Source organism: Ambystoma mexicanum, chromosome 1p, assembly GCF_040938575.1.
Source record: "Ambystoma mexicanum isolate Mex_15411 chromosome 1p, UKY_AmexF1_1, whole genome shotgun sequence".
NCBI lineage: Eukaryota > Metazoa > Chordata > Amphibia > Caudata > Ambystomatidae > Ambystoma > Ambystoma mexicanum.
The window spans coordinates 1,465,821,193-1,465,837,711 of record NC_090921.1 but is presented as its reverse complement, the minus strand read 5'-3'; the positions used below and the strand labels follow the sequence as shown (position 1 = coordinate 1,465,837,711).

At 46.7% G+C, this 16,519-nt stretch overlaps 1 protein-coding gene across 4 annotated transcripts in view; it reads left to right on the top strand.

The window, feature by feature from the left end:
- The first annotated feature begins 2,547 nt into the window (after positions 1-2,547).
- Positions 2,548-16,519, top strand: part of SEMA4A (semaphorin 4A) — a 733,849-nt gene continuing 719,877 nt past the window's right edge. For 2 of the 4 annotated variants that reach the window (XM_069607120.1, XM_069607124.1), the window contains exon 1: positions 2,548-2,666. The gene's annotated coding sequence lies outside the window, so the exon portion shown is untranslated. The remainder of the gene's footprint in view (positions 2,667-16,519) is intronic. The other 2 variants (XM_069607119.1, XM_069607125.1) reach the window with 1 other exon arrangement.

Genomic DNA, 16,519 nt, shown 5'->3' with positions numbered 1-16,519 from the left:
AGGCTGCAGGCCTCAGTTAGAGGTCCTGGACCCCAAGCACAATCCCTCAGTGCACTCAGAGGACTCTGGATCCCCTTAAGGTGCTGCACTTCTTGGCATCTTCATCATCCTCACACTCCTATCGCATCCCACATCACGTGCAAGTCATTCCTAATATTCACCACCAACAGGGCTGGTTTGCTGGGCATGTCAGAAGGGAAACAGGGAGCCCTTGCTTGTCTACTGCTGTCTCTGCAGTGCTGCCCTTTCTCCGTCGATGTTTCTCGTCTCGGTAAAATTTACAGTAGCAATGTAATTTCTCACGAAGTGAAGGCGTCATGCTGACACATAAAGCAATTTCTCTGCATGCAAGTAAATTGTCTGGGGCGGGGTTAAATGGCACTATATCCGCCCCACTTAAAATTGTGGGGGGGTTTGTCCCCCATGTCCTACACCCATGGTCTACTTCCTTGGTTCCTCTAGCCGAAGCAAGGAAGGGCGAGGAACATCGGGGGATATCTCACCTGATGTCTTTGCTCTGTCCAGCCTGGCCTCCACGGCCCAACTTTCAATGGCAGCGCAGATGACTTCAGAGCTAGCTGATCTGATATGATAGGTTATTTATAACGCGCAGACCCAGAGATCGAACCAGTGGTGCTCCATGTCATCTTGCTTCCAAGGCGAGGACGTTGCCACTGAGCCATGCTCCCGAGCAAAGAGTGCAGAGTGCAGCAAACGCTGTACTTCCATTCCGAGCGAGGCTACTCCTGCCCGTGGAAGAGGAGTGCAGCACATCTGCTCATGTGACCACGCAGTACTCACCTCCCGGCTCACCTGCACTAATGAGAAGCTGCGGTCGGCCCATTTCGACAAGTCCTCAGCATGTGGTGGCAGTCTCTCTCAAAAGGGTCAGTACATGTGCATTGCATCGCAATTAGTGGCAATGAGAAGAGTAGCTAGGCATTTTTTGACACTCTACGTAAGGGGGAAGCGTACCAGGAAATTTTGTGGGAATCCCTGGTAAGGATGTGAGCACCTTGGCCGTTGCAATGGGACGGGTATCCTGGTGTTTAATGGAAATCCCTTGTGAAGGAGGGTGGCAGGTGGTATCCGGACGTTTGAGGACTATCACTTAAAAGCTATAACTCAACTTGCTTCTACAGTCCTTTCCACAAAGGTGGCAGTGTCCATGGTGACGCCCAAGACATAGTGCGCATGGCCTATGAGCAGTGTTCTTACTTGCATGTCCCTTCCGAGTGCTTGGAAGCGGCCTCCAGGAAGCTGAAGCACTATGCAAGTAAACAGCAATTCCTCATATACTCTCCCTTGCTCTCAGTGAAAGCACACTTAACTCTTTCATGTGCCACGTCCTTCCCGTTCCTGGTTCCTCTTTACTCTTGCGTTCATCGCCTCGCAGCTCTGAAGGGGCCTCCGTGTGGCACGAGTGCTATGAAATGCACAAGCCCCTAGAGCACTGGGCCCATGTCGAGTGTGTGAGCAGGGGCCTACGCCCGGGTATCCTGCGCACCTGCGGCCATCCTTTATAGTGGGACAAATACCAGTGACAGAATGAAAAGACAAACAGAGCCTGGGGCAATTCCCGACAGCTGGGAGAGAAACACTGGCGATCTCTGAACCTATTCAGGCCGTTCTAAATGGCTAAAATACGACATAAGGGCGTTTTCCATTGTAAAAGACCACCATAAAGTGTATTTCCCGGTTCTCTTGGACAAGGACTGGTTCGGGAGACTAACACAAGGTGGAACTTTCGTGAAACAGAGCAGGCCGCCATCAGTAGGCAGAGCAGGCCCCTGGCAGTGACTTCTGGTTGAGGTAGTGGGGCCTGGAAAGATCGGCAGTTTCTCCTAGACACGCCATTTTGATTCTCTGGGCTGAGCGGTCCCTGCGCGTGCAGACACGTCCAGCTTCCGCCTGTCCATGGTGAGTATTAATGTTAAGTGTTCTGTCGGGTGAGAGTTACAACTTGGGGGAGAGTATTACATTTTTTCATCAGATTTTCTCACTTGAAACTATTGGAAACCTCCTGCTATTTTTTAGGGGAAATGTCTTCCACGCCAAAGCATTACTGCATGTGGTATCAGCCATACTGTGTTACCACGTGTGGTAATATTGCATCACCCCAATACCGACCAGTGGGACTTCAGAATGGGGAATGACTGACGAGCCCATATGCGGCCTAGTTACATGATATTGGTAGCTGGAGTCCCAGGCAGTATGTGGTACAAGGCGAGTGGCTAGTTCACGCCTGTGGTACAATGTGGAAGGCAGAAGGATGAGCTGGTAAGGGAAAGGTATGGACAACCAGGAAGCCCCATATAGCAAGGCACAACATGCCACAGCAAGGCCAGGCAGCGCACTCTGAATGAGGGCCTCAGTGCGCGTGAGTGCTCAGTCCTGTGGCCTGCGGCACTCTCGGCGCTGTTTAATGCAGCGTCACTAATGCTGGCGGACTAACGAGATTATTCCAGGGAGGCGGGGGCGAGTCTGGAGCTCGAGAAAGTAGTTAACCTTAAACCCAAGTAATCTGCTTTCACGGCACTTGGCGCAGCGGCAGTTGCTGCGCGAGCCGCCATCAGGCGTTTTTTACCTGCCGGACGCCCTTCGGAGAGGTGGGCTGGAGGCGCCCAGAGGACATGCCAGGGACCAGGGAGCTCCGGCAGTCCAGGGTAAGTGCTTGCAAGCTGAATCTGCAAGGGTGCTTCGGAGCTCCATACTCCGCCCTTGAGTTTTCCCTTCACAGAGGCAGGGTCAGATCGCATTCCCGGAACTGGTGGATGGGAAAGGTGGCACCATTGCCAGACACATTAGCAACAAAAGACTGTGTGAGTGTTAGTGTCAAAATGGCCAGCACAGCTGCAGAAATGTCTGGCATCAGAGAAGTGTATGGAATCGGGCACCAAGAGTTATCAGCTCGCCACATTTAACTCTACCTCCTAGTCTCAGAATTACCCTCTTAACCTACCTCTCATCTGCCTTCTAGCTAACATTATTCTCTCGCCTCTAACCAGTGGTGGAAATGGAAAAAATGTGGAGGGGGATCCCACAGAGGCCCGGGTGGGGGCAGAGTTTGGGGGAGGGGGCAGAGTTCCGAGCAGGTGGAGTTCAGAGGGGGCGGAGCTGCCAGTTGAACTCTGATGAAAGTAATTGTTCGTAAAAATGGCGCCATTTCTTTCATTACTTGAATAGTACACAAACCATGGTAAGCGTACCTTACTATGGCCTTCATTCCGAGATTGGAGGTATCCATGGCGCTATTTGCGCCATGGCTGTCTCCAATACCGGGTCCGGCACCGGTCTGGTTGAATGGGGATTTACCGGGACATTCCGACCTGTGCGGACCCGGTAAGACCCCATTCAACCAACCATTCCCCATTTCCATTTGAGCCTCCATAGGGCTCAATGGGAATGGGCAAGGCCCTAATAACGGGCCCGCGAATAGCATGCCCGTTATTAGCGCCCTGGTCCCTTAGCGGGACCCGTAAAGGACGTGTGGTCTGACCACATGTCCTTTACGGGTCCCGCTAAGGGACCTCAGAATTGGGTGGTAAGGGATTACCGGCACCGGTCTCCTTACCGGTGCCTGGTAGCCCTTACTGCCCAACTCATAATGACTCCCTATGTTTTGTGTAGTTTCAAGCCATCTTTCTTATTAGAGCATTACCATCCGTGTTGACATCCCCAAAACTACAAATACCAGAATTCATTAGAGAAAAGGCAATGATCACTGAGCCCGCGGAGCTCTGGGCTGGGTGAGAATTGCGTTTTCCAAATGGATTCTGCTTTGTGCGCACTGTGCACTTTCAGCTCTGTCACAGGGTCATAAACCCTCAGCGAAACTAATCTGCTCTGTGCGAGCGCACTGTGCACACAGGCTCTGGGTGCACAGTGCGTGCGCCCAGATCACATTAGATCACCGAGGCAAGCCCCCAGGTTCGCCGAGGGTCTGCCTGGGCTCTTGCCCACTCCATACCATAGCGCTGCATTTTTCTTGGTTTAAAAAAATAAAATAAATTTGGCGGGCGCTTTGAGGCTGAGGCTCCGACGATAGCTGGCCTATTGGCCACAGCTGCCTCTAACCTGCCTCTCTCCCTCACTTTCTCTCTCTACACTCTAGCACTTCACCGATCATGGTCACATCACGAGTACAACTGGCTGTAACACCTACCTGCAATTAACCATGTCTAATGTTGGTTGTCCTTAATCTATGTATGTCCACTTACGCATGGCCCCCGGGTACTGTTCCATTTACTCCCACCCTGCAACCTGGTAGGAATGTCACTGAAACTCACCCATTGTAGGAAACTCACGGCTTCCCATCAAATCCGATTTCTTATCTTTTGTACGTTATTTTGTGATCAAAAGAGCATTGTTCCTCTTGTATATAAATAAATAAATAGATAAATAAATAAATAAAGAGAACATTCAGGACTACAAACCCCACAGTACTAAGAAAAACAAGCATTGGCAATTCCAAGAGTTCTGGCTTTTTTGTAGGCCTGTGGAAGGCATCTGCAAGGCATTGCCATGTTGGTACTAGCTGGCTATTCATGATAGCAGTTGCAAAATGGAGTGAGCACCCAGCCATGTACATAATAGCAGTGACTGGCAAATTCCTATATGCAAACCAACACTGCTGGCTTTGTCAATGCTTGTTTTTTACAGGACTTCAGTGAAGTACACCAGCACTGCTTATAATTCAAGTGGTCGAAGACAGACCCGCACAAGACATTTGTATTATACCAGTAGCGCGTTTACAGCTCTAATTAAGCCATGGGACCTCATTACGAGAATGGAGGTAGCCATGGAGCTACTAGCTCCATGGCTGCCTCCGTTCCGGGCTCCATTACCGGGTTCCTGCAATGGGGACTTACCGGGTTACTCCGACATAGGAGGACCCGGTAATTCCTCCTTGCAGGAACCCATCCCCATTCCCATTTGAGGCCCATAGGGCTCAATGGGGAGGGAGGTAATAACGGGCAGATTACATCTGGCCCGATATTGCCTCCCTCTTCCCCTCGCGGGACCCGGAAAGCACGCCTGATTTTACCAGGCGTGCGATCTGGGTCCCGCGATGGGAAGCTCGACATCGGAGCTCCTGGAATGAAGGGGGCCGGTCCCGTACTGGCCCCCTTCATTACGGGAGCGCCAGCCTTATAATGAGGCCGATTAACTCTCAGAAGCCTGCTCGGAAATAACACGGGCAGGCCCTTTGAGTACAAAGGCTGGTGTTAAGGCTTGATAAGTTAACCAAAGACATCCCAATAGGGTGTGTTTTTTGGCAGCGCGGGGTGCCACAAGTGCTTGGAAAGACCATAGGGATTAGCAAGGCCATGGGCAGTCAATGGGTGAGTAAATACCCAAACAACATTTACAAACCTTGTGCCCCTCTTCTCATGCCATCTCCCCCTAGCTGTACTCTAATGGAGTAGTTTTGACTTATAGGTGGTGCTTTAGCGCCGCATAATAGCCAAAGCTAAACATGTCCAGACAACCACCTCCAAAATGGCATGTGAAATATTGGTATGTACGTTGAACTGCTGGTCCAACCTGAACTTTCAATTCAAAAGCATTGAAATGCAATAATAGGTGGGAGGGTTTCAAAAAGCAATCTTTCATGTGTTGTCTGAAAATGTCAGAAGACGTGACAAGCGATGGTCGCTTCATACCAGACAGCGCTGGGGAGCTGGGTGCTGCATTCGAACCCCAATGTTGTGAAGGAAGCCTTTGCCAGTTAATGTGCACATTGCAACCCAGCTGTTTTGTGTGCCTGTATTTTTTATTCCAACGCTTAATGTAACATCTGAATGGGTTGGGCGCCTGCTGCAGGGCTCTCTGTGGAGCCTGCATGCCACTCACGATAACCCCGAGCATGGCATGTCGCCCTTCTTACATTGATAAAGTGATTACTAATGGTTTGGAAATAATGACAATTATTAATCCCAAATGATGTGCGATATATGATGCAATATATTGTTTTGCACAGGATTTCGGATGAATGGTTCTGTTTCCAATATAAGCCTAGAAGGTTTGCCCTGTTTCCCTCTTTAAGAAAGTTTCCGTTTCAGATATTTTAAGCGACCCCGATGCTTGCCCTGAGTGGTAGGGTGGGGGCTGGGGGGCATCAGAATTTGTGCGCACGGGAATCCTCCGCATTGAGTAGACGTTGGTGAAACAGATGCTGGAACCTCAATTCACCAAATTGCCAGAGGTAGTGGAAATGACGGCGTGACCCTGAACTTTGACAGAGCGTGCCAAAGGAAGTGATGTCACGTCTAGGTTGACCTTGAGGAAATTATTGGACGTAATATTTCTGTTTGTTTTCGTTGTGGTACATTCAATGATTGTTGCTGGCAAGGCGTTACGTTCCTTGTTTCTGCATATGTGTTTCCTGCAACTCCCTTGCTCCCCTTGAGCTGTTCCGTGTACATGGCAGAATACCCCGTGTCCTTGCAGCGTGCCCATCCAGTCAGGTAACAGGTTTGCTTCTTTGCCTTCTTGGATTTATAGTTTTGCTTTCCCATTCTTAGTCAAGGACTCAGTGCTTAATTTGTGCCGGTGTTTGGCGGTGGCCAACACCGGCACTCTTTTTTGGGCACCGTTTGGGCACCTGCACAGTTGAGTTCAAAACTCCAGCCTGCCTGCGCACGGCAGCGCGGACACAAGCTTATTCTTTTTATTTTGTTGCCTGGCATGCAGACTGCTGACGTGCTGCATGCAGCCTGCAGGTCAGGGGACAGGTCACGGCCGGGTCACCCCGCCTGTTTTTTTAACGTGGTGGGTGTGTGTGACCATACGTCACCCGTGCGTGTCACACTCTGGCACTGACTGGTGCGCATGGGCACGGCTGCCTGCAGTGCACAGTGTGCACGTTTGGGTGGGCTGCGGCGCGGGCGCCAGAAAAAAAAGATCAGTCCATGGGTGGACTCCATGACTGACAGGAGGCCGACTACAAACGAAGGCTGGGCCGAAAGTCTCCCCCAAGCCAGCCCCACCCCAATACCTGCTGCTCTGTTTGCGCAGTGCTGCAAAGGAACAATTTGCAGGCACAGGCGCACAGGAATGGCCACGGAAGCAGAGTGCGGCTGGGGGATCCCCGCGGGGCCTGGTACACGGCGCTTCCATCGACTAACCTACGCCTCTGGCTGGAACAGGTGCGGTAAGTGAAACATTCATGAGGGAGCTGACTGAGGTAAGCGAGGGGCCGGGTTTCAAGCCCATGCCTTGGAAGGTCTCGCGCAGGCCCTTTCTACTCTGATCTGCTCTGCATGATCAGGGCCTGCAGGCAGCAAGTCGGCGCGAGACACCAGGGCGCCAGGTGAACTGATAGTGAAGGAAGATGTTACTTTTTTACAAAACACTGGGAGCGGGCCTCAGCCGGCCCCGCTCCAAGTGTTTTGTAAAAAAGTAACATCCTGCAACCGCTCGCCCGCCATTGGCGGGCAGTGCCGAGCACAGAGCTGCAGAGAGACATGGAAAGAAAGTCGGTGCCAAGCTGAGCAGGCTGCAGCCCTGCTTCATGTAGGAGCCTGGGCATTTGGAGCCCATCTACGTGAGGGGGTAGGTTTGCCTTGCCCCGCAGTCGGTCATTTTATTACGTTTTCCAGACTTATAGTGAGAATTTGCTATCCGACTCACTATATATCAGCAGCCATCTGTGTGTTCCCTGTGTGGCATAGTGGCGTAATTGCATGCTGTGGAAATGGAATGCTGCTTGCCTTGCTGGGGTTTCGCAGCATTTCTTAAAAAAAATATGCACGGATGAGAATAGCAATAAACAAATAAACTGAAATATGTTAATTGAATACCATTGTGCCAAGTACGTTCTCAACCTCAAACGCATGAATATTATGTACGCAGGCATGATTTAGGGAGAAATGGGAACAAAACATGCAGTTTTCTTTTCTTTAAATCATTGAGCTGATGTCGAAATGCAACATGCACTCGGTCTAGAATAGATGCTGACACTGGATTGCCCCCGTAACCTTCTATGGATGTAAATGATGAGATGCCATGGCAAGTGTGATAACTCAGTGGGTTGGCATCCCTTCTCACCAAAAACACCACCTCATTGGAACTCTTTGAGCCTACTTTAATGGAGCCTTACCATCGAACTTTGCACTTGAAGCGCCTGCCAGTACTTCTTAGAGTTAATGACTTAATTGGCACTGTAGGCGTGCTACTGGTATAAAAAAATGTGCTAACGAGGTTTGCCTTCAGCCAATTGATTTATAAGCACTATGCATGTCCCTCACTGAAGTCCTGTTAAAAACAAGTAATGGCAAAGCTAACAGTTTTGGCTTTTGTATAAGTATTACATTTGCCAGACACTACTATTAGATGCCCAGGTATTTGCGCCATTTTTCGCCTGCTACCATATATAGCCAGGTAATACCACTATGGCAGTTCCTGGCAAGTGCCTTTCCCATGCCTACACAAAAGCCCAAACTGTTGATGTTGCCAGTGATTTTTACCCATGGGGCAAAGCTCACCTAGCTCTCTGTGACAATGCTAGCATGTAAATTGATGGACCCATATGGAAACTGTGTGCAAAGCAGAAAGAAGATGTTACATAAGGTACTACTCAGCACGGGGAAACACTTGTGGCAGCTAAAATAATTGTAGGTAATTAGGAGGCATACATTTAATTGGGTTGTTTATGGAGCTGCCAATCAAATGCCCAGATGCTGTAGTTTCTGTATAACTTCCACCTTGCAAGTCTACGTAGCAGCGGGACCTTTATTTTCATGCAGTGAAGTGTGCATGGTGCCTGTCCTGCTTTATGTGCAAGGCAGCACTACGGGTGCTGAGGCAGAAGATAAGAGGGCTATCCCGAACATAACCTCCACTTCAATATGAATAGGAAACCTACATACAAAAGACATGTAGTGGCCAGTAGCCATATCGTAGGCCATAGCAGGGGATGTCGAGGGGGTAAGGGGTCTGACCAGGATCACAAACCTTGGCTCAAATAGTTGGATTTCAAGGTCTACAGTAATAATGTCTTGTAGAGTTTACTTACAAAAAACACACATTTCTAATCAAAGCCACATGACAGCATGTAAATCTGTATAGCAACATCTTAAGCCAAAAGAATATCATTGTGGTTTTAATGTTAAACTATAACTCCCAGAATGCAAGATAATGCCAACCTGAAAAATCTAGTTAATCCCACAGTACTTTCAGGGATTTAAAACATGTAATAAAATAAGTTGTGAAATAAACAAAGATAGATGTAAGTACTCCCTCCGCATCCATCCCACTACTAGCCTGTGCCAGCATATGCTGCAGTGCTAAGCATGTGACATGGAACAGTAGCAGTGTGATGGGCTGGTTGTGGACCGATCTAGCACCGAGCCGGGCCGCTGGCACCGCGGCGCCATCGGGGCTGGCTTTAGTTATCTAGGATTCTTTGGGCACTGGCACTTATTTTTTTACAAATTAAGCACTGCAAGGACTACATGTCCTGGAATGCAAGGAACACACAGGATTGCATGCTCTGCTCTCGGATGGCACGGCACGGGGATACGCAGGCATGTATAGTTTAGTTGCCATAAATCTCTCTGCGGTGCCCTCAAGGCTTTTTGTTTTCGTTGTGATTTCTTTATGCACTTTTAATGTAGTATTCGCTTTGAACGTTCCTGTAGATATAGGCCGACACGGCATGCTTTGTAAAGCATGGCATGCCATTGTCCTGCAACTGTCTTTTACATGCTGAGTTTAATATTATTAGAGAGATGCTGGTAGCAGGAAATAGCCATTGCAGGTGTTCTTCATAATGACTGTGCTGGGCTGGAGACAAAGAGGTAGATGTCAAGAGCATGTAGGCCCGTCACTCTGCCCTGTGCACGAGGAATGTTTACTTTACATTTCTGACTCTGCCCCTGCGACCTCTGAGTCAAAGCCAGAGGCGGGGATAGCAAGCGGGGGAGGAGGAGGGGAGGCAGGGGTTGCAGCTGCTACCTGATACAGATGCCAGGTGACGTGACTGCCGCTCTACACGCCGTGCAGGCTCCTACGCAGCGGCTGTGCACGAGATGTGTGGGTTGCTAAGTACCAGCTTAGAGGCGTCTCGCAAGCTATTACCAGGACGGCCCTGTGAGTGGCTCGTCTGTGGCACTAGGAAGTTCAGTGATTAGGCGCGGAGCGGCTTCTGCAGGCCTTTGGTCTCAAGGGCAGTGGCTCAGGTTGGTAATTGCCCCTTAAAACGGAGAGAGAGCCCGCTGAGCCAGCCAATGAGCAAAGGCCTGACTTAAGCGCAGGGGTTGGCCTCATTGTCCTCTGTGCGAGTGAATGTCGCTAGAAAGCCCAACCCTTTTTAGGGGAGTTTGGGGGTTCTTTGTCCAAGAAAACTTTGAAAAATTGGTAAAAAAAGGTGCATATTAAAGCACAATTGTCCCTATATAAGAATTAAAAGTACTTAAACATAACAAACACACTGACATAAAACATTTGTTAAGCTTAAGGGATAACGCACTAGAAGCTTTATAACACATTCTTTGCTTCAAAGGGATGTGTGGGAGGAGAGATGGAAGAAGGGGGTTGGGGTGACAATGAGATGGTGAAAGGAGCAGAAACTACTGTGCCCTCACAAGGGCTCATGGTGTAGATGCCTGCTAGGGAGTCGACAGTTGCCTGTAGGCCGGTTCCCCACTGCTCACTGCTAAAGTGAAAGTGCCTCCCTGGCGCCTCAGTCACTGTAATGGAGGGAGGCTGCACCAGCAAGGGCAGCATTGCTGCTCCCTGTAGGCAGAGACTCCCGTTACTAAACATGTAGGAAGGCCCACACCTGTCACTGCAAGTCATGCCTAATTCTGTGGGGACAGGCCATGGGTGCTACTGGGCATTTTAGGATGGCCTTTCCTGTTAATGAAGTGTTATAGTATGTGATTGGGTTTTATATGGTTCCCTGATGCTATTCTGACAGACTCTCAGGACCTGTAAAGATGGGTTGGGTTTGGTTATTATTATTATATAATGTGATTGCGCAAACATAGCTCAGGAGCTCAGGAACCCTGGTGCGCTACCCAGGTCATAGAGATTAATATTGGTAGCGAGAATTTAACAAGTCATCAAGTGAATATTAGTAATAATAATCGCAGTACAATGTATGGATGGTGTGTGTGCAAGAGAGCCGAAATCTAGGCCACACCAATGCCTTGTTGGACGGAGAACTGTCTCCAAGTTTTCTACTTGCAGGCCAGTCTAGTTTTCAGCCTGTTGATGCTCTTACTGTGAAATGTCTGCCTGCAACCCAATGTTTTTAATTTGGCCATCAGGTAGGCCGGCGCACCAATGGTAGTTGTCTTGCATGTGAGGCACGCGGTTCTGAACCAGATCCTAACCGGGAAGGGCAGCCAGTGTAAATCAAGCAAAGTGGAGTGATGTGGTAACATTTCATAGAGCCAGTGATGAGGTGAGCCGTGGTGTGGTGGGCCTCTTTGAGGGGGTCACATGAGCAGCCAGGTCCCCTGTGAGGAGGGTTTTACCCTATCAATATGCAAGATCATGTAAATAGATATATCCCAAAGCTATGAATTGTGTGGGGTGATACCTGCCTTAATAACTTTCCCTTAGCGGCAAAACTGGGTGGTCCTGATCATATTGAACTAAAAAGTTAAATCAGTGAATCCTCTATAGAAGAACACCCTATCCAGTCACCTTGAATCGTGTTTGAATCTGTCTGTTTAACCCTTACCTTTGCATTGGTGGGTGCTCTCCATTACTGGGAGGGGCGTGAACGTGTGTATACCCTTAGCACAATTAACTAAAAATATAATGTAATAAATTCCCGTAGTGTCATTCATCACAGGGTGATGTTTTTGTCAAAATTCGAAATTGACAAAGGATTATCCCAGTGCCCTGTAAATGACACTCATCTGTAATGTATTTGGGTAACCCTGCTGCTCAATTGAATGTGCTAGTGTCCTCACAACGAAAATCCCAACACCTTGCATTCCCTTTGAAAACAAATTGTGCGAAACAAATTTTCCTTTTCAGTCCAAATCAGAATCACAGAGCCTTGCATTTTCATTGTAGGAGTGGTGCAAAAACGAAATTCCCCGTTTATTCCCTTGAATCCCAAATCAGAATCCCAAAACATTGCATTTTACCTAAATAAAAAGCCCAAAACGATTTTCCCATTGGAGTTCCTTTTCCAAACATTTCCTTTGTAATAAAAAGCCAAAACGATTTTTCCATTGTGTTCCCACTCCCTGTACCATGCCTTCAAATCAGAGGGGTCATATCTAATTGATGCCTGGAGCATGGGGGTTGTTGGGAGAAAGGAGTATTGTGCCAAATTAAGCAATCACTGTGTGTTTTGTATTTTTCCTATTGGTTAATTTGCAAAAAATCTGATGCAAATTGTAACCGCAAACTTCAAAATGTTACCTGTTTCTTATAGCAATTGAAAGTCCTTTAAACCTATGTCAGTCAATTGGTGCAAGAAATTTGAATGTGTGCTATTGTGTAGTGCAACAGCGTTGGTGGTTGATGTTTTGGTGATTGCCTATTATTCTTTTGCAAAAACTTAATTATATATTATACATATTCTTACTATCCACCAGCCTGGTTCCTAGCGATTGATGGTAAAGAGGGTATTTTGATGTAGGATACAATAGAAGTGGAGGCCTCACTAAAGTTGAATCTGTAAAGTTTTTTGTTGTGTGCCACCTTGCTTGGGGCTGGGGGGGAACTCCCTGATTTGAGAGTGACCATCTAATAAACCCTGACAATTATTTGCACTTGGAGAGATGCCAGAGATTTAGAATTTCCCCAAGATCGTCTCAGAGTCGTTTTGCTATGTGGGAATTAATTACATTATTCATCAATAAGGAAATGCTAGGGATCTACTTCCTGTTGCCCACCCCATTCATTTTTATTTAGGGGAAAGATATTAGTTCAAATAGATCCCCACAAACGGTTTGTATTGTTGGTTGTAAAACTTGACTTACTTTGAATCTCTCTGAGTCCTGCACAGGTACAGTCATCAGGAGGTCATCCTGGGTCATCTCATTAGAACCAATGGGGCCTGATTGGACAGCCTTCCTGTCTGTGTTATGGATGGCTTCCAGCATCAACCCTTCTGTCTGCCTCTCCAGATTGTAGAGCCTCTTCCTCCTCCTTTTTAGTTCCTCCTTTCTTCCTTGAAATGTGTGTTCCTCTTGTCTGATCTTGTTTGTCTCCTATTGTCTGATGATCCCCCTTTCTCACTGGGTGTCCAGTTTTAAAACCCCTAGCCACCCGCCAAAATATCTAAATTAGGGTGTATCGGCTCATTGGCTAATTATTCTGATTGGACATCTTTTGTTTGTCCCCCTCAACAAAGCTTCCCCTCTTCCCAATGGTTGGTCATCAGGTCTCCAGGCCCCATTTCTGGGAGCTCGTACTCCACCCATCTGAAATTACATTTCTGACCAACTGAAATATGAAGTTAAAAATCTTCAACATGGCACTTTTTTCCAATTTGCAAATAAGGGTAACAAACCATATATTTCTAAATTGGTCTGATCTTACCGATCGCAATGAACTATGTCTGGTGTCGACAGGAGGTTGCCTTCACGAAAGACAGATTTTTCTAATTTCCACAGAACGGATTCAAGTTAGGATCCTGATATTTTACATACAGGTATTTGATTCCATAAAATACCAGATACCAGGCTCTTTTATCTATAACTTATTCTGGGAAGCTGCAATCATATTTCGTCTTATAACCTTGGTTCCCAAGGACACATTTTAAGCAGAGTCCTACCAGAAGCTAGGCCACTTTCTGTGCTTTTCAGGAATGTTTGAACCACCTCTGTATCTGTCATGGTTTCCATGATTTAACATATATGCCTATTTTAATCTCTAATTATATGCATATCTGTAGCTTCAATGACATTAAATATGTTTGTTCCCAAGCCCTGTGGCGGGGCCTGGTTTTCTCTTCTATTGACATAGTCTGCAATAAAATCTCTTTACATTCTTAAAAAGGCTAATGTCCTGAACTGTCCTTATCTATGTGGGCAGAGGGACTACAACTCACCCCAGGGCCCCTGGGATCATGTGGCCTTCTCTTGCCTATCAAAATATTTTCTATAGGCTATAGACCCTCCAAAAACTAAATTCAATATTGGGTATTTTAGAATGTTCAGCTGCATGGGTTGCACTTTTGTTTACTCAGTGGACACCCTTCCACCCCCATAAACCTCTGTCCCAGGCCCAAGCCACACCCCATTCCCCTGCTCTGGTAAGCTTCAACAGGTTTTGACCAAACGGGTCTGGCAAGTATTATGAGAGGTGAAGGAGCGTTTGACCTTTGTGATTTAATATGGGGAGGGATATCTTCCTGGGCTATGAACAGCTTTAAGTCAGCTCTGATGAACAGAAATTGTGCTTTTTAAGTTGCTGCATTTTCTTTCCACATGAGGCCTGCACCATTATCTTGAATTATATAATATACATTGTGCTGCTGCACCAGGCGAACAGTGTCAAACCTTCATTAATGTCTGCCTTTTAATTATTTCTGGCAATTAAGTTTTGTTTTTGATATGGTACGTGCTCAATTAAGGTTGCAGGATGCACATGGTTCTTCATAGAAGTTCATTATTTTGGCGAAACTGACCCCCTCCCCCAGTGCCTCAATAAAACTGCCTGAAAGGGCATGCACCTTCGGTCATCTCTTTGAAATCATACACCTTCTGGCCCTGTTGCTGGGCTTTTTTCTGCCCACCCACAGTTAGTGTTCCATATTTCAGAACCTTTGGGCCTAACTTAGCCTGAAGCAGTTCATCGACATCATGGGGCTAAAAATACCCCACAAACCTCCACCTCCCTGCTCTTCTTCTCACGTTGAAATGACTGTGGAAAGTCAGGGAGAGTGGGGTTTTAATTTATTTTTTATAATCAGTCCCAAGTTCTTTCCTTTCGATTGAGAATGGCCTGTTCTCTATTTTTCCTTCAGGAGTGGGTGATCTGGTTTCCATCCATCTTCTGCGTTGCCGGAGTATGGATGGGGCCTCCTCCATGGATTTCAGTCCCTTTTTCTTTCTTTTCCAGGTTTTTTGTGGTCCTCTCTGGACTCCTCTTCACCTGGGCTGGAAGGAATTTAAAGTAGTTTTCTATGGAAAGGAGTAAAAGGAGTAAAAAAGAGTTGGTAAGAATGTATGTTTATGTAGTTTGTGAGTTCCCAAAATGGGGAACTCCAGTCCCCTGCACACTATTTTATTCTAGACGCCAAATTTCACATTAATATTCATTAATTATTGCTTGAATTCATCTCAGGGATAATAATTTTTTAGGACAAAGAAGCTTTTAAACTAAGGAAACTTATACTTTCATTCAACAATATTAGTTTGTACAAAAAAAGTATTTTACATTTTCAATATAGTGCTGAAATACAGGGTTCCCAAAGCGTTTTGAGAGTATCTCTCTTCATCAGGGGACGTTTTCATAAAATGTGTCTAGAAACAATCCAGAACATTTGTTTTGTAAATATATTTTCATCTCTCAACCAATAGTTAATGCAATGACATACTGTTTACACCATGTAATATAGGTAATCCAATCACTATTACCTCTAGATTTCAAGAAACTTCAGAAATACACTATTATGTTGATTTTCTAATCACTCGTGTGAACAGTTGTAGTTCCTAATATTAATTAAATAGTCATGATCATAGAAGTAAATGACACCTCAAAGGACCTTGATGTATCTGAGTAGTCAAAGATTCTTATCCAACTCTATCTCACTTGCATCCTAAGCATGATGGAGTTCTTGAAATCACTATTGTGTCACAAAGCGTGATCTGTGAAGACAGATTTCTTACTGAGTATTTATAATCTATACAATATCCAACCTTCTGACCAGACATAAATTCAAATATTCACTCACCTCACTTAAGATGACTCTGGGGCTCATTACGGGGTTGCTGGTAAAACCCGCCGGTAGGCGGTGGGTTACCGGCAACCCGGAACACATTTACTGACGCCTGATATCCTGGTGCCACCGGGACATCAGAAGGGATTCGGTAACGGTTACTCCCCATTTCCATGGAGGCCCCATTTTTTGTTGATGTCTCCCCCCCAGGCAGGGGGTTTACAATCTATAAAACCACACATTTCGTGTGTGCTACTGTGTGTCTGTTATCGTTGAAGTGTCTGTACTGTGACTTGTTATTTGCAGTCCTGATGTTTGATTTATGTTCCGTCCATCTTTCCTTCAGTTCGTGAACAGTTTGGCCTACATAATATTTACCACATTGGCATTTTAAGGCATAGATAATGCAATCTGTGCCGTCAAATGCCCATGTGGTAAATATTATGTAGACACACCGTGCACAAATGAAATTTCTGGTTTTAGAGATTGTACACCCCCTGCCTAGGGGTGGAGACATCAACAAAGAATTGCCCCAAAGAGAATTGTTTTGGATCCATCATTTAGATGCAATAGCCCCATTAGGGATGAATGAAGACTTCTATTTGGGGCCTTTCTATGAATACTGTGGAACCTAGACCACAGAGTCCTAAAAGTTTAGAT